This window comes from Mytilus galloprovincialis, chromosome 13, assembly GCF_965363235.1.
Source record: "Mytilus galloprovincialis chromosome 13, xbMytGall1.hap1.1, whole genome shotgun sequence".
NCBI lineage: Eukaryota > Metazoa > Mollusca > Bivalvia > Mytilida > Mytilidae > Mytilus > Mytilus galloprovincialis.
In genome coordinates this window covers 18,238,364-18,266,167 of record NC_134850.1, presented here as the reverse complement: position 1 = coordinate 18,266,167, position 27,804 = coordinate 18,238,364, and the positions used below count along the sequence as shown (strand labels likewise).

Below are 27,804 nucleotides of genomic sequence, written 5' to 3'. Positions count from 1 at the left end.
TAGTTTTCACTTTTCAGTTGTTTTTTTTACAACGGTGGCCTTTTCAAGCTGATAAAGGGGAACGATAATGCCTGTTTTGAAGGTAACCGTTTTGCGAACTAAAGTTGTCTTAAATAAAATTGAGAATGGAAATTGGGGAATATGTAATAAATACAACAACCCAGAGGTTACCTTGTAAGATAAGGACGAAGTCATAAATCGAAAATAAACTGATGGCAAAAAAATTGAAAAAGACCAAAAACAAATAATAGTACACAAAACACAACATAAAATACTCAACACTTTGCAACACGAGATTGTAAATGTACGTTAACTTTTGATTTCCTCTTACCATAGAAACTTCGTCAAAGGTTTTACTAAATTCTGAGTCAGACATGGCGCCAGAGTCAGAATGAGCAATTTGATTCCTGTAAAACTTTATTCTAGATACAGCCGCTCCTTCACTCAAGTCAGATGGTTGTGGTAGCTTGTCCTGAATGGTTATTTTTGTCAGGTTTCGAAGAAGACAAACCATCAATGTTAGGTCAAAATTACTGGAGTCTGGAACAGAACCTGATAAAAACGAAAACAAACTTTAATAGACATAAAATTGCGATCAATAGTCTATGTGTTGGGCTTTTCACATTTGATTGATAATCTCGATGGCCTCGTTGTAGCGAAGTCGTCTCGAGTTCAGCAGGTCGTGTTTGTAGTGATGTTATAGAGGTATTTAATGTTATATACAATTGAGAATGGGAATGTGGAATATGTCAAGAAGACAACAACCCGACCAAAGAGCAAACAACAACTCGGCCAAAGAGCAGAAAAGAACCCGATCAAAGAGCAGACAACTGCTGAAGGCAACCAATAGGTCTTGAATGCAGCGAAAACCTCCCGCATCCGGAGGCCTGCTTCAGCTGTCCCCTAAACAAAAATGTATACTAGTTCAGTGATAATAGAGGTCATCCTTCAGCTCTAAAATATACACAATAAACTAAATTTATAAATCATGAAAGATTAACAAAGGTCAGACACTCCTGACTTGGGCCAGGCGCAAAAATGCGGCGGTGTTAAACATGTTTTTGAGATCTCAACCCGCTCCCTATACATCTAGTCAAATTGAATATACATATAACAATACGCACAGTAAAACTCAGTTAAAAAGAAGTTCGAGTCTGATGTGAAAAAAAGGTAACAAAAGAAACTAATTTGAATTACATTACAATGATTCATAAATTAACAAAGGACTACTAGCAGTTACTGACATGCCAGATCCGGACCTCAATTAAACTGAATGAAAGATTATGTCTTCATCATATGAATATCAAGCACAATCCCTCCCGTTAGGGGTTTAGTATAATACCTTCATCAATATATGAGAATAACATAACCCTATCATGCCAACAACTTGTTTTAGAATAAATGTATCTATTTCCGATGCAAAGAGCCTATATATTAATCAATAGAAAAGCCAAAATATGCAATATTTAATGACCTGAGAACAGTATCGTAACTATATCTCTTCTTAATAAGTCTGTTTGAAGATTTTGTTAGCGTTTGAGGTGAATGTCGACATTGTTGTGCTTTGTAAAGAATATTACCATAAAAAATATGGATGTGAAATACCTGAACGTATAAGATGTCTGCATGTTGAATTATATTTACGAATGATGTCCTTATAATTAGTCACTTGACATAAACAAGCTTCAATCGATTTATATATACTAGTCAACAAAGGAAACGATTTGATTGGACTCCAGTGGCAAATAGTTCATGAATGGTTCCGGAAGAACACAAGAAACAATACAAAGCAATGTATACCATTAAATTGGATACACTGTAATAAGGAAAATAATAGGCCAATTGGTCCTATATTTACAAAGTGTTATGTTCTTATTAAAACTATTGAAGACAAATACGCGATTTCTGTTGTTGCAATAATTGATATTTCAAAAATCTTATTTTCACCAAAAACATTCATGAATCGATTTTGAATAGGAAACTTCCAACTTAATCAAAGTACTGAAGTACTGAACATCGGATGACTCAAGTTCTTGTGGATGGTCAAAAGCAGATGTCACAGAAAAAGATCACACCTCTGTTCATTTGCTATACCTGAAACTGAGTTTAATGTACAGAGTATATTTTTTTTCTGAGACAAGTTCTTGCGCGGATGATGAATAAATGACAGGAAATTCAACCGCACCGTAATAACTATGATATTGTTGAGATACAAATCAGCATACCTGGGACTATTATACTAATATAATAAACGTCACAGAGTATGCACTGGTTTGTTGTTATTTTATTATTAATCTAACAGTTACATGTACAGTCCTTGGATGGTGTAAACTTCCCACTAACACCATACACCATTACACCATACACCATACAGCATTACACCATACACCTTGTACCATTACACCATACACGTTACACCTTTGCACCATACACCTTACACATTACACCATGCACCATTCCCCATTCTATCTACACGATCCGAAATTACCCATAATGCAATTAAATTTCAAATATTAAGATTATTATTATTGTTTATGTTTACAATTCGAAAAAATTAAAAAAAAAAAGAAATTCGTTTCAACCAATGAGAAGTCTTACACCATCATTCACACCATTCCCGATCGCAAGTTACACAATCACAATATTCCTCAAACACCATTACACCATTCCCCTTACACCATACACCACAACACCATACACCTTACACCATTACACCAGTACACTATACATTTTTTTTTGGAAAGTTTACACCATCCAAGGGCTGTATATATAATTTTCACATTATTTATGTATATTCCTGTCCCAAGTCAGGAGCCTGTAATTCAGTGGTTGTCGTTTGTTCAAGTGTTACAAATTTGTTTTTCGTTCATTTTTTTAACATAAATAAGGCCGTTAGTTTTCTCGTTTGAATTGTTTTACATTGTTTTATCGGGGCCTTTTATAGCTGACTACGCGGTATGGGCTTTCCTCATTGTTGAAGGCCTTACGGTGACCTATAGTTGTTAATGTTTGTGTCATTTTCGTCTTTTGTGGATAGTTGTCTCATTGACAATCATACCATGCACATCTTCTTTTTTTATATTTCATCCATTTGTATATCAATATATTCTACTATGCCTTTAATAGTGCAGTGTAAGTGCATGGTGGACACTCTTTTGTAAGAAATCGATTTTTCTGAAAGATTAGATATGAGAAGCCATTCATATTTTCCCGCAAAAAAATACAAAGTTACCGGTCCTTACCGGGAGTGTCGTAAAACGTTTTTGAGATATTCTTCCGCAAGCTTTATGTGTCAGACCACCAATTACTCCCTCCAATTTAGAACGTAAAAGTAGTCCTACTCTGACACAAAATAGTGCTTTTGATGTCATTGTTTACCTAAACTAACCAACACATTTACAGAAATGAAACTTTTGGTGAAAGGGAAATATATTTAGACCATTGTGAGCCAAAATTCACTTGTCTATGAGTTTGCATTAAAAATTCAGGATCAATGCGCTACATAGTACACTAATTTAAGATTTCCAGAAAACCGGGAGTTATTTTGGTAGTACCTGTCTTTTCAAGATCAGAAATTTGTTACAAGACTTTAAACATTGGTTGAAAATTGGCACGTAGAAAGGTGATACATGTACAATTCAGGATATACCTGGTTTCCTTGAAGTTAAACTTAAGGTAAAATATTTAGAAAGCTGTGAGAATTGCAAAATTTGGTTGAACAGATAGGGATTTTTAATTGGTGGTCTGACACCTTTAACACAATTTACAACTTCAAACGTTTAATGTTTTGCATGTTATTTTCTGCAATAAAGCACTAGCATGAATTTATTAAATGGCGTGCATATATGTTTCCAATTTCCTTACTATTTCCTATACCTTTCCTAAGATTATAAATATAAGGCGATGTTGTATGATTGCCAATGAGACAACTTTCCACCAAAGTTCATATTAAGTAGATGTTAGCAATAAGAGGTAACGGTACGACCTTCAACAATGACAAAAGCCGATACCTTAAAGTCGATTATGAAAGGCCACGACATAAATAAAAAGTGAAACAATTGAATTGAGAAAAATAACGGCATAATTCACAAATCAATGGGAAAAACAAAAATTAATGACATGAACCATTACAACCACTAAATTGCAGGTTCTATACAAAAGACAGGCGCATACATAATGTGGCGGGTTTAAACATGTTTGTGAGCGCTCAACCTTCTAACATATGAACAAACTATAGAAGCCAGTTGAAAATGGCTTATCTCATCAGATCGATACAAACAGAAAAAAAACTAACTAAAACATAGACTGGACGTGACAGAGTATTTATACATCGCATCGGTGACTATATAATGGAATTTGATGCGACTGTCATACAAGTGAGAGGTTTAGCTAGCTATAAAACCAGGTTCAATCCACCATTTTCTACATTTGAAAATGCCTGTACCAAGTCAGGAATATGACAGTTCTTGACCATTCGTTTTTGATGCGTTTTGTTATTTGATTTTGCCATGTGATTATGGACTTTCCGAATTGATTTTCCTCTGAGTTCAGTATTTTTGTGATTTTACTTTTTTCTCTTACAACAAAATATAAAAAGTAGAGATCTAAGACTATATATATTGATGTTTCAACTCATGATGGGGCTTAACTTGATTTCTTAGACTTAGCCTTTTGAATATATGTTTAGGCTACAACAGTGAACTAATGGAAGAAACAAATGTCTAAAAAAAAACGAATGATATAAACATACAACAAAAGTGCCTAACTATATAAGTTTAACATAGAAAAGTATACGACGTATAATTGATTTTAAGACCGAGAAATATTTTCCAGTTAACAAACATATATACATAAGTACGTGTACGTACAATTGAAATTAAAATGAGTTTTATAGAATAAATTATCGAAGAATCCAAAAAGAAAAATATTTAACGAGTGACCGAACAACACATGAATTTGCTAATGCGCGCAGCCTATTTGAATTCTTTGATTAGTTATTCTTTTTATTACATTGGCAAATGGCTTTTTTTAAGTAGAAAGGGTAAGAAACTAACATGTATATCTAAATGAGATTTAAATTTCACACACATTATTTGATAAGAAGATACCAAGTCAATAGCTGATAAAGAAATTAAGAAAACAAATGGCACACATATGATGATGATTGACCAAAAGGAAAAATGTAAATCCTATAATGCACTGGACATTAGTCATTTCTTTGCATGTCTTCTGTCATAATCATAACAGACTAAATGCACTGATCCAGTGTTTGGTGTTTGAAGGCTCTACCAATGTTAGGAGTTAAAGAACCATATATTTTACCAAAGAATATAGATGTAGTCTAATCTATGAAATATAATCATTTCTTAAAAAAAAGGGGTGGGGTAAAATTGAAGAAAGAAAAAATAATAAGCAACTGCGCATCCATTTTAGGATTTCAAGCATGTCAGTCATTGTGATTACAATTTCTAAAACATATCATTTATTCATTTTTTTTTCTAATATATTTTTCGGTGTTAAAGAAGTTATCTAGTCCTCCCCTGAGTGCTCCGTATAAAAACATTTTTGGGGAAAACACAGATACATTGGATTTGACAGTTTGACACCACCATTTAATTGTTTTTGTGCTGCTACTCGTTACTCGACACGTTACTAGGATAACTTTGGGCTGATATGTATAAAACTACTTATCCGAAAGGACAGATTTTTTTCTAGATGTCCTACGATAAATAAATAATACGATAAGATCTGTCCTACTAAAAAGCACTTGGGAACGCCCGAGAGCGCCCGAGAAAAGAAAAAGCGCCCGAGGAAGAAAAAAAGGCCCGGGAGAATAAGTGATTTCCTGAATGAAAAAAAAACATTGCGTGTTTCACCCGTATAAATGGGGATATTTACGATGATAAATCTGAAGTGTGTAGATAGTGTTGTTGCACTTTTACATTTTAGATTTAAAAATTGTATATAAGTTGGTAAATATAAGTATATAGAAGAATCATGAACGATATTGTCCTCGATCATAACGTATATTTGGTCAGTTTAAAAAAAATCAGTGTCCGAGGTCTAATATTCGCAACTGCATGGTGAACACTTGTTCAATTTCTTTTGCCGTTCTTAAATAATGTGCAATTCTTTTAATTTTATAACATTAATATTTATCTGGGAAATTTGAGAAGCGTATCTGTCGGTGTTTAACGATTTATAAATCTTCAGCATAAGCTGCGATCCATTATTATCTTTTCGAAATAGTATTCATATATTACTGTTAAAATTGAAACATTCATCTCTATATATTTTCCCCGGACGCTAATTTTTTTCCCGGGCGCTTTTTATTCATCCGGGCGCTCCCGACGCTTTTTTGTAGGACCCGATTAGATATCTTAACTTAAGTAGTTTTAAATTATTGAAAAACAATTGAATAGTTTTAAGGAGTATGATTGAATTTAAGTAGAGTAGAACTCGTTTTTATAGTTTTACTTATAATTTTGCAAGTTAGATTAATCTAATCGTTATTTTGCAGTACAATATGCATTATGTTGAAACAAAGTTACAATTTCGTTTAAAAATAACAGTATTTTTTAAATAGTTTATTACAGTGTAGAAAGTTGAACGTTAATCTTAACGGGATTCCTAAATGTTATGACACCTTCAGTAGGTCAGTCTAGTCATTAAGAGTTCAAATAATAGTCGTCTGCAAATGCAGCTGGTGGATTCATCTCTGGGAATCAGGTTAACTTAGTGTGAAGTTTTCTGTCTAATGTTGCAGACGTAAACAGTTCGCTTTTATTACAGCGAAAACTATGTTGTGAAATTATAATAAATGTTGTAAATATTGGATAAAAAAATTAGTTATAAGTAAACATTCGATGTCACTGCTTTAGAGGAGATGATACTTTTGCAAATTTAAATGTGAAATTACAAAAAATCCTAATGCAATTGTTATAAAATATATCATATAACAAATACTATGAGAAAAATATAAAAATATTCATAACTGTCATACAAGCGCGGAATATAGTTTCAATTGGGAGATATATTCTCCGTAACACATGCGAATATCAACCAGAATACAGGTGCGCCTATAAATGCGATTTCTTTATAATAAATAACTAGAGGCTCTAAAGTACTAAGCCCTGTTGGTCTCACACAGATTATAAAGTGTCTTTTAAAGTCCTGCGCTGAAGATGTGTAAAGTCTAGCGCTGGAGATATAAAGTCTAGCGTTAGAGATGTAAAGTCCAGCGCTGAAGATGTAATGTCTAACGCTGGAGATCTAAAGTCTAGCGCTGAATATGTAAAGTCAAGCGCGGAAGATGTAAAGTCTAGCGCTGGGGATGTAAAGTCTAGCACTGGAGATGTGTAAAATCTAGCGCTGGAGATATGCAAAGTCTAGCGCTGGAGATGTAAAGTCAAGCGCTGCAGATGTAAAATCAAGCGCAGGAGATGTAAAGTCTAGCGCTGAAGATGTACTATCAAGCGCTGGAGATTAATTTAAGCGCTGGAGATCTAGATGTAAAGTCAAGCGCTGGAGATATAAAGTATAGCGCTGGAGATGTAAAGTCAAGCGCTGGAAATGTTACTCCAGCGCTGGAGATGTAAAGTCAAGCGCTGGAGATCTAAAGTCTAGCGCTAGATATGTAAAGTCAAGCGCTGTAGATGTAAAGTCTAGCGCTGGGGATGTAAAGTCTAGCGCTGAAGATGTGTAATATCTAGCGCTAGAGATATGCAAAGTCTAGCGCTCAAGATGTAAAGTCAAGCGCTGGAGATGTAAAATCAAGCACTGGGGATGTAAAGTCTAGCGCTGAAGATGTAAAATCAAGCGCTGGAGATGTAAAGTTAAGCGCTGGAGATCTAGATGTAAAGTCAAGCGCTGGAGATATAAAGTCTAGCGCTGGAGATGTAAAGTCAAGCGCTGGATATGTAAAGTCCAGCGCTGAAGATGTAAAGTCTAGCGCTGAAGATATAATAAAATTAACGGTATCAATTTTCTTGCACCAGATGCGCATTTCGACAATACATGTCTCTTCAGTGATGCTCGTGGCCAAAATATTTGAAATCCAAAGCTTATAAAAAAGATGAAGAGCTATAATCCAAAAGGTTTAAAAAGTATAGCCAAATCCGTGAAAGGAATCAGAGCTTTGCATGAGGGAGATACATTCCTTAATTTATAACAATTTCTATCATTTTGTAATAGCAAATTTTAATAACACATAAAAAATCCGTTTTTTCATGCCAGTACCGAAGTACTGGTTATTAAGCTTGTGATACCCTCGGGGACTAATAGTCCATCAGCAGAGGCATCGACCCAGTGGTAGTAATAAAATTAACGGTATCAATTTTCTTGCACCAGATGCGCAATTCGACAATACATGTCTCTTCAGTGATGCTCGTGGCCAAAATATTTGAAATCCAATGCTTATAAAAAAGACGAAGAGCTATAATACAAAAGGTCCAAAAAGTATAGCCAAATCCGTATAAAGTGTAGCACTGAAGATGTAAATTCAAGCGCTGTAGATGTAAAGTCTATCGCTAGAAATGTAAAATCGTGTTTTATAGTGTGTTGCAAATAAGGATACTAGAAAAGCCTCGGTCACATCTTACCGGATAGCTCGAACGGACGCCTAACGGAAAGCCATTTTTCAATCCGTTCATGTCCGTTAGACGTCCGTTCTTATTCGTAAGACGACCGTCCATATCCGTTGCATGTCCGTTAAGCGTACGTTTTATCCGTCGACGTCCGTTCTGTCCGGTGGAAACATTTGAGCATATTCAAAACGTTGAACGGACGTCCAACGGATACAATGTCCGTTGAACGTCCGTTAGGCGTCCGTTTTGTATACGTTACGTGTCCGTTATACATCCGTTGGTGGTCTGGATGATAAACTCACCAACGGACTTCAACCGGACGTATAACGGATAAAACGGATGTTGCACGAATGAGAAACGGACTTCTACCGGACGTATAACGGATAAAACGGATGATCAACGGATCTGAAACGGATATATGCCAATTGAAATTTTTGCGTCAGAAATGCCAATTATTGGTATGTCAGATTTCTTAAGGTTCATGAATTCTTATTATTCATAATCAACCTTAGAGTAAGGGGGATTCTTCACAATCAAGCAGCTTTTATTTCAGACACTGACCTTATGCGGTAATTTGAAAAATAAACCAAAAACAGTTACACCTAAACATTTTGAATATTTATGCGATGTACATGTATTATTATTGTTGCCTTTTATTTTTCCGTATATATTGTTCATCCGTTTTATCCGGTACGCTTCCGTTAGGTGTGCGTTTTATGCCGTACTCTTCCGTTGGATGTACGTTCGACATCCGTTCTGTCCGGTACGTTTCCGTTTCTCGTACTTTGCATATCCGGTATGTGTCCGTAAGGCATCCGTTACACGTCCGTTGTATTCGGTCAGTACATCAACGGACTCCCAACGGATAACAATTCTGTCAACGAACAACTTTTATTTTCATTCGTTAGGCGTCCGTTCGAGATTCGGTCACACCTTACCGGATAGCACGAACGGACGCCTAACGGATGAAAAAAAAGATGTCCGGACAGAACGGATGTCTAATGTATATACGGATGGTATGCTGCTTTCACGAAAAAATACTTTGGGTAGCACTTTACAAAAGAGAATAAGCCTTCTTCAAATCTCTTCGATCATAAGCTTAAGTTTTTCAAAAATGTCCATGAACCAGAGTTTGAATGGTGTCGAAACTTTTATATTGTCTGCTTTATTTGAATGAACGAATCAGTACATTGCTCAGCTTTGAAATTAATGCACTTATATAATAGAATCGAAGAGTACATCGATAGAGTATGGTTATTAAATTGGGTATGTTGTAAATATTAGATGAAATTGTCTACGTTTTTTTATTCTTCTGTAATGTTTACTGTTTTCAGAGTGGTTTTTTGTTTTCTTTTTTAGCCATGGCTTAGTCAGTTTATTTTCGACTTGTAGGTTTTTATGTCCTCTGGGTATCCTTTGCCTGTTTTTAAGTTATGATTTTTTTTTTAAAGTAAAAGAAATGGCGGATAAATGGTTTATTTTTAAATAAATTGTTACCTATATCAAATTCAAAACATTGCCAGTGTTTATCTTATGAGAGCACCAAATGATAGACATGTCTACCGAAACAGAAACATATTCCAATAAAATCGTTATCACGATATGATCGATTTTTTAATATCTTGATGCATTATAAGCATTTCCAAAATTATTTGATTTCATAATATTTATCCACACATTATGCTATCTTATAAGATTATCGATTTTTATAATATATCTTAAATTATGGTGTACCATAATATTCGTTATGGTGTAATGTAACTAGTAGCACTTTACCAAAGAAAAAAAGCCTTCTTCAAAACTCTTCAATCATTAGCTTTAGTTTTTCAAAGATGACCATTAACGAGAGTTTGAATGGTGTCGATAGAGTATGGTTATTAAATGTGGTATTTTGTAGATGATAAATGATAGTTATGGATTAACCGTTTTACAGATGATATCGGATATGTTCCTTATTTCATAACTAAAATCCCCTTTCCTTTGCACGTATATGACATACCGAATTAAAGTATTTACCGGGTTTGTAATAACATGAGCAACACGACGGGTGCCACATGTGGATCAGGATCAGCATACCCTTCCGGAGCACCTGATATCATCCACAGTTTTCGTTGTGGTTCGTGTTGCTCAGTTTTACCTTTCTGTGTTGTGTATTGGGTTCTATTATTTGAATGTTTGTCTTTTCTTTTTTAGCCATAGCCTTGTCAGTTTATTTTCGATCTATAAGTTTGACTGTCCCTCTGGAATCTGTAGCCCATCTTTCACAGAGAGTGGTTATATTGTTTTAGTATTTTGTAAGCGCGACATTTTTGTAAACTTAATAGGTAGTAACATTCATATATGTAATTTATTATTGTATTAGTTTAAAGCAATTCAATGGGACGTCATATATCTTATATGAATTCACTCGTTTAAACTTAAATTGGAGAAAAACAGTTTCCTTACGACAAAACAAGATAATACCATATCAACCCGGCTTTTTTACTAGTCTGAAATGTTGACCAGAATTCAAGTCTTGCTAGTTCACAAAGTGTCAGTCTGTTGTCTGCTCTCTGGCTGGAGTGTTGTCTCTTTTACATATATTCCCTATTTCGATCTCAATTTTATGTAATTAGACATGACGTCCTATTCGGACATATTATTGTGAATCCGGAGCAATAAGTCAATACTCTCAATAAAAAATACTACTTAATTCGGAAATTAAGGAATACAGGTGTTATAGTTTTAGAATATTAGCCGAGATAAAAGAACAATTTTTAAACCTTTATACAACATTTCTCGTAGCTTTTATATTATATTTTATTGTTTGAATCAACTGATTTACCATTCAATGAATTGCGATTAACACGTAGTGATTGATATTTGTTTGGAGTGTTCAAATCTCTATATTATAAATATTTAATATATTTATTTATATTATTCTATATTATATTTTGACTAACAAACTTCGTGTTTTGACTAGTATAATGTGCAAAGAAGTCAACGAATAAATTTGGATAAATAGAAATAGAATATTTTTTTCGATTTTATTAATATATATTAACAAACAAAAATAAAAGTCTATTATAAGTGTCGTCATGCATAAGTCATCATCCACATTTCATACAGTACTATATCTTTATTCCCAAAAGATTATTTTGACAGGTTGCACTCCCATTAGTACGTTGTGATATAATTTCAACTAGGCATTAATATAACGAGTTCATTCTGCAATGTGTATAAATTTTCATATCAAACGTAAATTATGTCATCTGTTTCTTACCAATCAATCATACTGCTGAACTAAATAATATTGTATTACATGACCTTGCTTCGCATTGAAATAGTTTAATATTTACAATTTATTTCTTCTGCTGTTTTTATACTTGTATATACATTAATTTTGTGGTTCTCAAGAACCAATATGTTATCTTAATTTTTTAAGAATTTTTTTCTGCAGATAAATAGAAGTCAAATGGACAATAACTGAATTTTGATATGCAACGTGTTATGTAAGAAAACAACAATCATACATGTCATAGTGCTGTTTTAAATACTCAGGTGTATCTATCATCAAATATTGACCGACGTCAAAATAAATATTTATTGGTAATACATCAAAATGAATATCTAATTTCTACCTGCCTATGTTTATAGATTATGATTTTTTTTTAAAATTCTGTCTTGATGTCTCGATTTTTATTCTAAGATGCATTTTTGTTTTACATGTAAGACAACACAAGAGACTTTTCTTTTACAGACACAATTTTAATTTTAAAGGAATTGAAAAAAAAACATTTCAAATTTGATGGTGACAGAAAAAATACGTTGTATGCATGTGTATTCGAAATAATGTACCCACCTTAACCAATATACACAAATACACATAAGCAACATTAAAACGGTCTGCAACATAAACTGAATTTGAAACAATAACAATTGCATGTAATGAGTTTTTGTGGATCTGACCATTAATTAAATTTCGTCAAATCAAGACACATAAACACGTGAAAGTAATGTGTTTCTATACCTATTGTGTACATAGTCATTTATAATTCATAAAGACGTCTGAAGAATGTGTACTATTTTTTTTTTATAACATTTCCCCTTGATAAAACTAATGTATTGATAACGAGGTCAACTGACACACTTATTTTCTACATTTATTTTCTAAAACACGATTTATTCATTGTTTAAGGAACGATAATACATTTAAGAAAAAGATGGCTTATAAGACGACACGATTTGTCTCCCTTCTACAAAATACTGTTCTAGATAAAAGACATTGAAGACGGAAGCATTTTAAATATGACGCGAGAAAGGCGACGATTGTCGAATGAATATAATCAATAGATGATCATAAAAATAGCATTTTAAGATTAATAAATTACAGAACTTGTTAGCAGTACCCAAAACATTGTTTTTCGGACACATCAAATTTGATTTTTTCATGCATAATTATAAAATTCAATAATATTCAAAATTATGGACACACATAATATTACTGGAAATATTATTTAATCTCATAATATTATAGCTTTTCATAAAGCAGTCAAATTTAGCCAATTCCATAATATTATGGAGTTCGCTAAGTGCCCCGACTGTTATATCGATTATAAAATTTAGTGTTTTGACTAGTTTGTGGTATCAAAAACCCTGGTGTTACATTTTTTTAGTAATACACAAATTTCTCTTGTTGAAATCTAATACTTGTTACATACACGAGCTATTCTTACATGTTGAGATATATAAACACTATAAGATGGTGACAAGGGAGCGTTACAATCTAAAAATTAATAATTTACGATGGTAAACGAAAAATCATCTCTTTGTGTTGACATGAATATCAATAATGTGGTCATTTTTATAAAATTCCTGTTTACAAAACTTTGAATTTTTCGAAAAACTAAGGATTTTCTGATCCTAGGCATAGATTATTTTATCTGTATTTGGCACAACTTCTTGGAATTTTGGATCCACAATGCTCTTCAACTTTGTACTATTTTGGCTTTATAAATATTTTGATATGAGCATCACAGATGAGTCTTATGTAGACGAAACGCGCGTCTGACGTACTAAATTATAATCCTGGTACCTTTGATAACTATTTATACCACTGGGTCGATGCCACTGCTGATGGACGTTTCGTCCCTGAGGGTATCACCGGCCTAGTAGTCAACATTTCGGTGTTGACATGAATATCAATAATGTGGTCATTTTTATAAATTTCCTGTTTACAAAACTTTGTTTTTTTCGAAAAACTAAGGCTTTTCTTATCCCAGGCATAGATTACCTTAGCCGTATTTGGCACAACTTTTTGGAATTTTGGATCCACAATGCTCTTCAACGTCAAAGATTAGTCTTATGTAGACGAAACGCGCGTCTGGCGTACTAAATTATAATCCTGGTACCTTTGATAACTACTATCATAAATGATATAGATATCAAGATCGAGGAAAGGGAAGTGTTCATTATTAGTATTAACTTTATTTAAAGTTAGTATAACAGGATAAATTTCTTTAGTATCATACTGAAGTCGTCATTATTGAGAGCCTATATATATTATCCAAATATCTAAAAGTATTGTTTAATTTTTGTATCGGATGTTATTTCGATGGGTCTTTAGTCATAAATTGTAACTCATAACAATACAGAAACGGAACGGGTCCGCAATAAGTGGTACACAGTAAGTCCCCATTTGAATTCCGATGACTTGAAGATATATATAATCTCCAAAGCGAACAAAAATGTTATCTTATGAAAATTAGTTATAGTATCAAAGCATGTCCAATTGATTAGTACCTTTTTTGTTGTTATTCAAAAATTACCTAAAAGAGTTTGAACATTCTGACTTTTTAAATGGCAATTTAATTAAGTTTGTTATGTTTTTCTTGATAAAAATATAAATATGTAGCATTGTTAGATTATAACATTTCTTTTTACCATGACCTATACAATTTTTAGTTTGATTGTCTGATAGCTTCACATGTCTGGTTTGGAAGTTTAGATGCACTTGCAGACGATCAGACTTGGGGTAATTGTAATTGTAATCGTTAATCAGTTGTAATCAATTACAATTAATGAAGTAATCACTATAATCATTAATCAGCCAAAAATCTTATTACATGTAATTTAATTTAATCAATTACTTTTCAAAATACCCTGTAATCCTGATTACTTTTTGATTACCTTCTGATTACAATGAAAAAAATCTTGAACTGTGTTTATGGTCAATAAACCTTTTTTGTTTTTCTTATTCAATAAATATTCAACTTGTTAAAATAGTTTGGTTCACGTTATAGCATGTTAATTTGCTTAGTATACTTTAGTAAAAAAAATAAACTGTTACAATAATTATGAAGAGTCATCAATATACTAATACAACTTTATGTCTCTGGTCTTAGTAACAGATAGTGCACATTTAATCACAATTAAAAGATGTTCATATGTATATTTGATAAAAACTGTTATATTTAAGTAATATTATACTTTTCTTTAACCCTGAATTATAATATTTTCTTATATTGTGATTTTTGTCTACTTTGAATGGACAGGTAGGAAACCAATTAAGGTTTGTTTTTATTGCAATTTATAATTGAGTTTAGCTATAGGACAATATCTATGATAAAAGATTACTCAGACATGTGAAAAAATATCTAACTAGCACAAACTAAATTAAAAGTTGGACAAATATCTTGTTTAGAATAAGCAAATTTGTGTATGTACTTTGACTGGAAATAAATGCTTTCATTTATAGTACTAGTATTTTGTTTACAATTTGATTAAACTATTCTATTGAAATTTTACATAGTTTTCAACTGATAACCTCATTTTAGCCATATTTTAACTTCCATAACCTGCACATTGAAATACATATATTGTCTGGAAGAGGTCAGAAGACAAAGAGCTAACTCTTTTTATAGCTATATTAAGTTGAAGTCTAAATAATTCAGAGATCAATGACCAGTGACACAATATTCATGTATGTATTTTGCGAACTTTTGTGTTTTATTAAATAGAGGAATTTATCCTTTTATATATATAAAACAAAATCCTTTCTAAAAAGTGCTATTGTTGTATTAAACGTGATTCACATAATTCAATATGGTTATATTTTTAAATTCATTGTAATCAGATGTAATCATGACTATTTTGCCAATGAAATCATTAATTTAATCAGACACTTTCAGAAATGATGTTATTATTAATTTAATTTAATCTTACAAATGACAAAGTAATTTTAATTAGGGCCCCGCCGACGGCGGGTCGCCCTATAGTGATCAGTCTGTCCGTCCGTCCGTCCGTCCGTCCGTAACACTTTCGTGTCCGCTCCATATCTAGAGAACCGTTATGATTTCATACTTAATACTTAACATGATTATTAACCAACACCAGAGGGTGTGTCATGTTGTATGTACAACTTCCTAGGTCAAAGGTCAAGGTCAAAAACTTTGGTTTCAGTTGACAACCCCGTGTCCTGTGGTGAAGATCGTGTCCGCTCCATATCTAGATAACCATTATGATTTCAAAGTTTATACTTGACATCCATTTTAACAACCACCAGAGGGTGTGTCATGATGTATGTACAACTTCCTAGGTCAAAGGTCAAGGTCAAAAACTTTGGTTTCGAGTTGACAATCCTGTGTTTTGTGGTGAAGATCGTGTCCGCTCCATATCTAGATAATCGTTATGATTTCAAAGTATATACTTGTCATACATTTTAACCACCACCAGAGGGCGTGTCATGATGTATGTTCAACTTCCTAGGTCAAAGGTCAACGTCAAAAAAACTTTGGTTTCAGTTGACAACCCTGTGTCCTGTGGTGAAGATTGTGTCCGCTCTATATCTTGAGAACCGTTATGATTTCAAATATTATACTTGACATCCATTTTAACCAACACCAGAGGGTGTGTCATGATGTATGTACCACTTCCTAGGTCAAAGGTCTGTCTGTCTGTTGGTCTGTCCATCGCTAACAAATTTGATCCACATTATATTTTGAGATGGCAGCTGTTATTATTTCATACTTTATACCTGACAAACATTTTCAACTTAACATATATATTAACCAACACAAGAGAATGTGTCATAATGTATGCATCCTAGGTCTAAGATCAGTCTGTCGGTCTGTCCATCCGTTCGTTGTTCTTAACAAATTGTGTCCGCTCTACCTCTCGAGAACCATTAATATTTCATACTTTATACTTGGTGGGTCATAATATATTGAAGGCATAATTCTAAAAATATGTGACAAATATCAATTGGGCAGCACCTTTAAACATATTGTTCAAACATCAATCCATATATCCAGAAGTCACCTTAGAGTAGTAAACAATGAGTTCACATCATGCAGTCATATTACTATTATACTATGAAAGTAAGATGAGAATATTTATCAGTTTTAACTTAAAATCTTAGATCAAAATCACACATGAGACTATGTAATAACTTCAAATAATGCTTCATATCAGATTATCCATACAACTTATTTACCCCACGTTATTGACAGCGGGGCCCACAGAGATGGCTCCCATCTCAATGATATCTAGTTTAATCAATTACATTGAAAGTAATCGGACCCATCTCTGCAGACGATATATTACGTCCGGACAACAAATCCTAATACTTACAGCGATATTGGTTTTAAATCCCGTTGAAATATTAAGATACACTCCATGTCAACTTAAAGATACTCTAAATGGCTATGAATTCAAAATTTCAATGAGATCTTTTAATGTTGTTTCTATCGATATTTAAAATTTGCATTGCTCAAGGTTATGTTCTCACAAATTCATTAGATGTGTGCAGGGAGATAGTTTGTCTTTGACGCATGCAATTTTCTATGAGCTGCTTTTGGCTTTCATTGGATTTTAATAACTGTATATGGATCATATATTACACATTGATACAATCTTTTAATTTGTTTTAAAAGTTCTTATCATGGTGTCCTCAAAAGATAGTTTCTTCCTAAATTGAATAAACTGGTTCAAATCAACCAATAAGTGGTATTTTAACAGATACCTTTGTTAGACGTAACAACAGGTTCCATCTGCCATAAGCCGGATAATTTCGTCGCCTTTCTACATTTCATCATCAATATGAAGGATCGAGCAAAAATACGCGATGTGTGTTAGTTTTGCCTTGAGGGATGAAGTGTTTTAATACATCACCTTTATTTTGGTTTATGGTATTGTATTTTACTCAAACGTATTTTTTTTTATATTTCATGTTTGGACTCTAACTTTAAATCGGCTTTTCTTCTTTAAGAAAAAAAATATATAAGAAATTTGAATTTAAATGAGTATAACAAAGATATAAGAAGATGTGGTATGTGTGCTAATGAGATACATGTAAGCATGTTTACCTGAAGGAAATAATAAATTCCACTGCGTCTGTGTAATGACATGTTTCTTTTTCAACTTATCTAGTTTATTTCTGTTCTTTGATAGCACTGATTTCAAACCACTTGGGTTAAACTCCCTATCAAACAAGATTCTAACAGCCTTCGGTGAATGTCTTATCAACAAATTGGCGACTCTAAGGAAATTAATTTCCTCTCTTGACAATACTTGTAACGCTGACGCCATTCTAAAAGATACAGAAAATAATAGGTAAACTTGAATACAACGTTTCTATGGCATGATAGCAGATTTGTTTTTACTTCTAGGTTTCTATTCTGTTAAAAATTAAAAACAGTAGCATAAAAGACTTGCTATATCTTATAACTAAATCTTCTTTTCATTTTATAGATGAAAACCCGTTATAATTACTAGCAGTAAATAGTGTTAGCCTTTAATAAAAAAAAAAACGAAGGTGTTTTAAATACAATATCATATATATAAGATATGCCTGGAATTTCTCGTTCCGCAACATACAACCAATATCGTCGACAGCACGCTAACTGAAGTGGACTTCAGGAAGTCACCTTCAGTCATCCGTAAATGAAGGGAAAAAACAATGACATATATGTTATCCTCTCCAATTCGTTCTATATGATTGTATCCAATAAAATGAAAGAAAATGTTTTAACTTGCCAAATGCTTACCTACCTGACCCACATTAGATATTTTTAAAGCAACTTTGCTATAAAGGTAACAATTATGTTTTGATTGTGCTGTTTTATTGATGTAAACGAATACAATATACAGTTATGCTATGGATGCTTTTTTCATCATTGTAAGAGCAATGATATGTGTTGAAAACACTCTTTTAACGTTCGAATAAGTCTTTTTAAATTTTGAGAATTGACTTCAATGAAGGTTTGTGAATTTGGTGATGACTAAGGGTAAGAAAAATTCTATAATGTATAATGATTATCAACGGCTAGGACTTACTTAAATCAATGTCGTTTAACGGCGGGTACCATTAGTGTTTTGTTTTTGTCAAATCAAACAATTATTTTGTTGCAGAGATAATCGAAATTATCATTAAGTATCAGCAAAAATGTAGGTAACCAATAACATGGCAACAGCTCATTGGCCAAATGGTCGATTTATTGGCTAAAATCTCAATTGAATAATGTTACTGTATCAATGTTCAAATGTTATTTTGTAACTGAAATATGAGACACGAACATAAAAAACTACAGATAATTAGTATACAAAATTAATCTTAACTTTTACCTACAATATTTGAGCTCCAAGTAAAAAATATTTGACAACTGCAAATAAAAAAACAAATCAAAAATAATAAAGAGGGAACGTGTTGTTTTGAAAAAGTAAACATCTGACCATTATTCTAATCTTAGTTTTTGCTTTCTACAACTTTATCAGTCATTTATCAAATAAAAATTTGAACAAACTCGTTATTTGTTCATGAAGGCATTTTTGTAAATTTTCCTTGAATCGACCTCGTAGACTGTCTTGTTCTCATTTGATATTTTTTTAATATCGTATTGCATCGTACCGTATCGGATTTTCAAAGTTTGTAATTATATGAGCCGACATAATCTTAAATATAGCCACTGATTACCCATTGTGTTGTGTCAGACCACGACAAGCAGCATGCTGAAATGTGGAATGATTGTTTGGCAGAAAACGGGTTTTTACTATGACAGTTATAACATATTATAATTCCAAAATAATTGATAAAAGTATTTATCGGTTTTAAAACGGCATACATTTCAATTTTCCAATATATATCAACGGTAAAAGCAAACGTCGTCCATATTGAGCTTGATTTCTATTTTGTTACTACAGTACAAACATACAAAATTTTGAAAAACATTTAATAAACTGTTAACACAGAGATATGGTTCGCCGGTTTGTTAATTTGATAATGCAAATTTTGAAATTAAAATAGCAATACAAGTTATCCAAATATTCGAAGTCAATGAACCATGACTGAAGGTACAGGGTTAAACAATCTCCATTGACATGAGAGGTGCCAATGTTAATACAATTGCATACTAAATACCACTTAAATTGCGTAAGTCAATTCCTTTACACAAACCTAAACACAAACATTAACTTGTAAACTATGTAAAAGTTTCAAAGCCAATGAACCATAATGAGGGTCAGTGTGGGGTTATGTAATCTCAATGGAAATGAAACAATACATTTGCATAGCAAAAATCGTTGACTTTATATTAGTGGTTCACCTGAAACTTACTTTATCACAAACTAATAAATGTAAACTAAGCAAAAGATTCAAAGTCAAGAGACCATGACTAAGGGAGCGGGGCTAAATAATCTCTATGAAAATGAGATAGGCCAATGATTATTCAACTTGTACCAAATATCATTGATCTACCACTAGTGGTTCCCAGTAAACTGACTTAAACACAAACTAATCAATGTAAACTAAGCAAAAGATTCAAAGTCAAGAGACCATGACTTTGGGAGCGTGGCAAAATAATCTCTATGAAAATGAGATATGCCAATGATTATTCAACTTGTACCAAGTATCATTGACTTTCCACTGGTGGTTCCCAGTAAACTGACTTAACCACAAACTAATCAATGTAAGCTAAGCAAAAGATTCAAAGTCAAGAGACCATGACTTTGGTAGCGTGGCAAAATAATCTCTATGAAAACGAGACATGCCAATGATTATTCAACTTGTACCAAGTATCATTGACTTACCACTGGTGGTTCCCAGTAAACTGACCTTATCACAAACTAATACATGTAAACGAAACAAAAGTTCCAAAGTCAATGGATTATGACTGAGTCGGCTAGGCCAGATAATCTCCATGGAAATGAGGTATGCCAATACTTATACAACTGCATATCAAATATCATTGGCCTACCACTATATAGCTAGTGGTTCCCCATAAACTAGACTGAATCAAAAACTAATACATTGTTGACGACGCTGCCGCCACCGACTCCGGAAACAGTATACCTATGTTTCGCTTTTTGACTCCGTCAAGGCGAGACAATAACGGTTCATATATATTTGATTGCATTGAAACTCTTAAAAGCCGCCTGCCTCGCCCTGTTAAACCAGTTAAAAGTGTTACAAACAACGTAGTAATATTGCCTTAAAACGTAGTAGTAATGGTTATGTAGCTTCATTTCAATATAATGGCTTGCTACTTTTTCTTAAAACATTGTTATTAATGCCAAAATCACGGTGGGTATGGTTGTCCTGCGAGAGAACGTACTGTGCTGGTGATTTGGTCCTGTCAGGTGCTGGTGGGTCCTGATTCTGTGCTGGTGGGTTTGTTTACATTGTATCAGAACGGCAATAAAACGACTGTTTTGTTGCTTAATTTTTCTCTGATGCGTCATAAGTACTATGCAAAGTATATTACAACAATATTATATTGCAAAAGTCGTACAAGTTCGTTAAACGGAATTGTCCTGACGCTGTGCTGGTGATAAGAAAAACGGTCCTGGTACTGTGCTCCAATGTCCTGGTTCTGTGCCTTTATATTTTAGTTAAAAGAAGCATATATTCAAGATCATTGATGCTGCATTGTTATTGATTAATTAACTGTGGTCTGCTTTCTTGAAATTGACATTGTTGTGAATCTGTTTACTGTTATTATGAGAGAAAAAATACACCTATTTTTTTAATTTATTTTTTTAAATTAACTGTAATTTTATTTATTGGCCTGTTGATGGAACCCTTCTTGCCCCTTTTAAGATAAGAAAATATGTTAACGATTTTCGGGATTACGATCATTTTGCAAGATTACCAAAATACGTTGTAATTTATACAATACTTATATAATGCAGATGATGTGGTATGTTTGTTGTCAATGGAAAAATTTCCATAAGAAACCAAAGAAAGTATGTGTTAACAACCATACGTCATCGTACGACCTTCAACAATAACCGATAAAATAAAAATGTAAAAGGTTTTGCATAAAAATGGAGAGCAAAAATATAGAAAAAAGGACTTACTGAGCGTTTGAATCATATGTCTTTAGCAGCTTTAAACACATTTGTTTGTGAACAATTGAGTGCTGACTATAAGAATGACAATAGTATTGCGGGTTTGCTTGTTTTGGGGTTTTTTTTCGGGGGGGGGGGGGGGGGGATGGGGGATAAGTTAATGCGAGGTTACAGTGAAAGTTTTAAGCTTGGAATAGTTTCCCGTAAGATCTAAAAGTTGTATTTTAAAAGAAAAATGTATCTTATAGCTATTAAGAATCACTTGCTGTATCTGTAAGATATTTTCAACATTTTTTTTTGTCTGAAGGGTTATCAGGTATTTTTTTTCGAAAACCTAGTACACACTAACAAAACTAAGATTTCTTAGCTTTTTCATTTCAAAATTCCAAAATAGCTTGTTAGCTAAATCGTGAGGTCATTGTTAGGTAAGGTAAAGTACCCTCCTTTCGAAGTAGCTTGGTCCTACAGACAGAAAGATGTGTCATTTGTCGGACTAGTCTACTCTTAAAGTAGGGTAGTTTACATAACTTACAATGACTTTTCTGTTCAGCAAGCAAGATAACCAAAGTAATCCCTTTGTCTACACACTCATTGAAATTGGCTGTAATATTGCAAAAGTTCAAGCGATTGGGGCAAACTTACCGAGTAAAAAAAATCAAAATGTCTATCTACCTTGCACATTTTAGAAAATTCAGATCAGATAACGAAACTGGGTCCAGCAACATTTATAAGCAATTTAAGATTTTGACCCTCACAGTTTCCATTCACCACAAATATTCTCGTTACAACGAATCATTTAAATACAAAAATACGAGTTGCAGCCTTTGGTTATCTATTTTAAAATAATTGTATACTGATAAAGTTATGAAAGGCAGGGTCACCTGGGTGAGGAGTCCGTGTCATCTGAAATAAATGCTAAGCATATATCTAGATAGCGACAGATAACCATGACATTAAAAAACATTCTTCTTTTCGATTTTTTTCGAACAAATTGACACATAAAATGAATTATATAGTATTGTGGAATTTTTAACTTGTGTTCAATTCATTGGTTACACATTTTACTAGAATAAAAATCCTGTCAAGTATGAGCTGGGTAAAATATTTCAGAAAAGAAGATGGAAATGTGAAAGTTTCAGTGCGTCAGGTGCAACAGCATACGAACAGCTAACATGCCTTGTCAGGGTGGAAGCTAAAAAGTCCATAAAAATTTGATTTAAAACCTTTATTCGTTCCAACAAAGTTAATGATATTTTGTTGAGGATTTAACCATCTACGACAAGATTTTTTTTTAGAATTTACAGCTCTTCTATAAATACATGCAAAGCAAACCTTGATTATATTGCTTGCTATGATTGTTTGGATGGTTGTAAACGACAGGTAAGTAGTATGTTTACTATTATACTAGAATTTGTTTGGACAATAAACATTAACTTCAATTCCTGTCAGTTTGTATTTGTCCAATCAAATCCCAGTATGTATTGAATCTCCGCCTACCTATTGTTTGAAAATATCCTTGGAGCAAACATAGCAAGCAAGTCATTCAAAGTTATTTTTTGCATGCTTTTAAAGAAGAGTTTTACTATATAATGCAAAGAAGCGTTTAAGTCTTTCGCCAAAAAATACTATCAATTTCTTTTTGTCCTATGTAAACTTCCGTACCATTTCCTTCCATTCATGATCATTAAATTGAACTGTAAAATATTTCTTGGTACCTTCTTAATTCCTTTATAAGTCTTATGTAAACATAATTATGACAATAATTATTGTGAGCACAAGATTCACTGCACACTTTAAATTAAAATTCTGCTTAATCAAACATTAAAATGTGAACTTAAGTTTTGAGACTTTTTTAATCGACACGATTGGGATTTTTGCATATGAGAACATGGTTTATCTATTAGTTGAAAATGCGGCTTTGAACTAGCTTATAGTACCTGTGAGCATTTGTTGTTCAATAATGTGTGTCTTTGTGTTATTATTTTTGTGATAAATTGTACTGTTGCTACACCACTGTAACAATGAAGGAGGAAATGGGGGGGGGGGGAGTAAGTGGGGAGGGGTATGCGGAGCGCTAACAAACATGTCTATGCAGCATGGGCTTTGATCATTGTTGAAGTATCAATGTAAGGGGCATTTAATATCTTAATAAAACTATTTTTATTTCAGATAGTATATATTGTTATCTGATATTGGACGAAAGAGGTTGCCCTGTTCATGTGTTATGTAATTGTGTAATACAAGTAACGATCATTTGAAAACACATATTAAACAGCCAAATGGATGCACAAGAGCTAAAATAGGAGTCATAACATTAAATGTTTTGAAAGGGGGAAATTTCTGCATAAAGCCAATAATTATGTCAACGTTTGAATCCCAAACTTTGTATAGTCTTAAATATGCAAAATGTAAAATCACAGAAATACTGCACTCTGACATGTCTGAGGAAAACTCAAAACGGAAAGTCTCTAATCAAAATCTAAAGCTTAAACAGACCATGGAATGGATAACAACTGTCATTTTCTTGACTTGGTACAGGCAATTTCTTCTGTAAAAATATCTAAACGGTTCCGCGGAACCCAGTATCTCGCCTCCTTTCGCTGTTAGTCTCAGGCTCGACAAAAATTGGGGGTCAAATGTTAAAATTTCCTCTATTTAATTTAATACTATCTTTTCAATTTATGAACCTCTGTCCTAGTTTGGTAAAAAATCAGGATGTCAACTGGAACATTAAACTAAGTCTATGTATGAGTATACAGAAAATACAGAAAAACAGGACTAGTCTACTCTTAAAGTAGGGTAGTTTACATAACTTACAATGACTTTTCTGTTCAGCAAGCAAGATAACCAAAGTAATCCCTTTGTCTACACACTCATTGAAATTGGCTGTAATATTGCAAAAGTTCAAGCGATTGGGGCAAACTTACCGAGTAAAAAAAATCAAAATGTCTATCTACCTTGCACATTTTAGAAAATTCAGATCAGATAACGAAACTGGGTCCAGCAACATTTATAAGCAATTTAAGATTTTAACCCTCACAGTTTCCATTCACCACAAATATTCTCGTTACAACGAATCATTTAAATACAAAAATACGAGTTGCAGCCTTTGGTTATCTATTTTAAAATAATTGTATACTGATAAAGTTATGAAAGGCAGCAGGGTCACCTGGGTGAGGAGTCCGTGTCATCTGAAATAAATGCTAAGCATATATCTAGATAGCGACAGATAACCATGACATTAAAAAACATTCTTCTTTTCGATTTTTTTCGAACAAATTGACACATAAAATGAATTATATAGTATTGTGGAATTTTTAACTTGTGTTCAATTCATTGGTTACACATTTTACTAGAATAAAAATCCTGTCAAGTATGAGCTGGGTAAAATATTTCAGAAAAGAAGATGGAAATGTGAAAGTTTCAGTGCGTCAGGTGCAACAGCATACGAACAGCTAACATGCCTTGTCAGGGTGGAAGCTAAAAAGTCCATAAAAATTTGATTTAAAACCTTTATTCGTTCCAACAAAGTTAATGATATTTTGTTGAGGATTTAACCATCTACGACAAGATTTTTTTTAGAATTTACAGCTCTTCTATAAATACATGCAAAGCAAACCTTGATTATATTGCTTGCTATGATTGTTTGGATGGTTGTAAACGACAGGTAAGTAGTATGTTTACTATTATACTAGAATTTGTTTGGACAATAAACATTAACTTCAATTCCTGTCAGTTTGTATTTGTCCAATCAAATCCCAGTATGTATTGAATCTCCGCCTACCTATTGTTTGAAAATATCCTTGGAGCAAACATAGCAAGCAAGTCATTCAAAGTTATTTTTTGCATGCTTTTAAAGAAGAGTTTTACTATATAATGCAAAGAAGCGTTTAAGTCTTTCGCCAAAAAATACTATCAATTTCTTTTTGTCCTATGTAAACTTCCGTACCATTTCCTTCCATTCATGATCATTAAATTGAACTGTAAAATATTTCTTGGTACCTTCTTAATTCCTTTATAAGTCTTATGTAAACATAATTATGACAATAATTATTGTGAGCACAAGATTCACTGCACACTTTAAATTAAAATTCTGCTTAATCAAACATTAAAATGTGAACTTAAGTTTTGAGACTTTTTTAATCGACACGATTGGGATTTTTGCATATGAGAACATGGTTTATCTATTAGTTGAAAATGCGGCTTTGAACTAGCTTATAGTACCTGTGAGCATTTGTTGTTCAATAATGTGTGTCTTTGTGTTATTATTTTTGTGATAAATTGTACTGTTGCTACACCACTGTAACAATGAAGGAGGAAATGGGGGGGGGGGGGGAGTAAGTGGGGAGGGGTATGCGGACGCTAACAAACATGTCTATGCAGCATGGGCTTTGATCATTGTTGAAGCATCAATGTAAGGGGCATTTAATATCTTAATAAAACTATTTTTATTTCAGATAGTATATATTGTTATCTGATATTGGACGAAAGAGGTTGCCCTGTTCATGTGTTATGTAATTGTGTAATACAAGTAACGATCATTTGAAAACACATATTAAACAGCCAAATGGATGCACAAGAGCTAAAATAGGAGTCATAGATCCTATTGACAATAATTATCTGCCCAATTTTATTGATTTTGTAACATTTGTTTCAAATATGAGCAACTTCTTATCCAAAATCACCAGCACCGTATCAGGACCCACCAGCACAATGACAGGACCCACCAGCACAGTATCAGGACATGAATAAATTGAAAAAATGTTAAATTTTAATAAATTGCAATGTTTTTTTCACAAAATAGTTTTGTCGTGTGGATTGCGGTATAGAAAGCGGACTCTATGAGCATTTTTGTTTTATTTTTTCAGTTCGAGATTTTCTGAAAATGAGCATTTTTGTGTTACGCTTACTGAAACAGTTTAGAGGGTCAACTTTTTACATATGAACCCATAAGAAACAAAATTGAAAAATCTCAACTGTTTTCTTCTATTTTTTATGAGTGAAAACGTCAAAAATCATCATTTTCGTCTTTGTTTACATTTTTTCATTGATCACCAGCACCCGTCAGGACCGAATCACCAGCACAGAACATTCTCTCGCAGGACAACCATACCCACCGTGAAAATAAATTTGATGAGTACATAATAAAATGTTCAATTACTTGTTCAATTCGAAATAAAACCAGTTTTCCAAGTCTTTTCAAAATGGCGACCAGGAAATAAATCCTTTGGAGTTTATAGATAAATGTTTTTAAATACTTTTCAATCTATAAATAGATTCAAGATCTATTTCGTGTGATAATATTTTGTGAGGGAATTTGATGTTTGCTATATATACCACGTTTTATTTCAACCCACTTTTTGACAATACCACTATACCAATCACAATTGATTTTTTGCAGTGTTTTAAAAAATGAAATTACTTTGTTTACAAGTATTATTTGTGAAACATTAAATGTTTTGAAAGGGGGAAATTTCTGCATAAAGCCAATAATTATGTCAACGTTTGAATCCCAAACTTTGTATAGTCTTAAATATGCAAAATGTAAAATCACAGAAATACTGCACTCTGACATGTCTGAGGAAAACTCAAAACGGAAAGTCTCTAATCAAAATCTAAAGCTTAAACAGACCATGGAATGGATAACAACTGTCATTTTCTTGACTTGGTACAGGCAATTTCTTCTGTAAAAATATCTAAACGGTTCCGCGGAACCCAGTATCTCGCCTCCTTTCGCTGTTAGTCTCAGGCTCGACAAAAATTGGGGGTCAAATGTTAAAATTTCCTCTATTTAATTTAATACTATCTTTTCAATTTATGAACCTCTGTCCTAGTTTGGTAAAAAATCAGGATGTCAACTGGAACATTAAACTAAGTCTATGTATGAGTATACAGA

The 27,804-nt window shown here is 32.9% G+C and overlaps 1 long non-coding RNA gene across 1 annotated transcript; it reads right to left on the bottom strand.

Annotated features, from left to right (window-relative positions):
- Positions 1 to 330: 330 nt before the first annotated feature.
- LOC143057682 (uncharacterized) lies at positions 331 to 27,134 on the bottom strand. Its single transcript, XR_012972789.1, has 3 exons — positions 27,070 to 27,134; positions 17,930 to 18,153; positions 331 to 552 (listed from the first exon to the last, which is right to left on the bottom strand). It is a non-coding gene; the product is annotated as an uncharacterized LOC143057682 (long non-coding RNA).
- Positions 27,135 to 27,804: the final 670 nt, after the last annotated feature.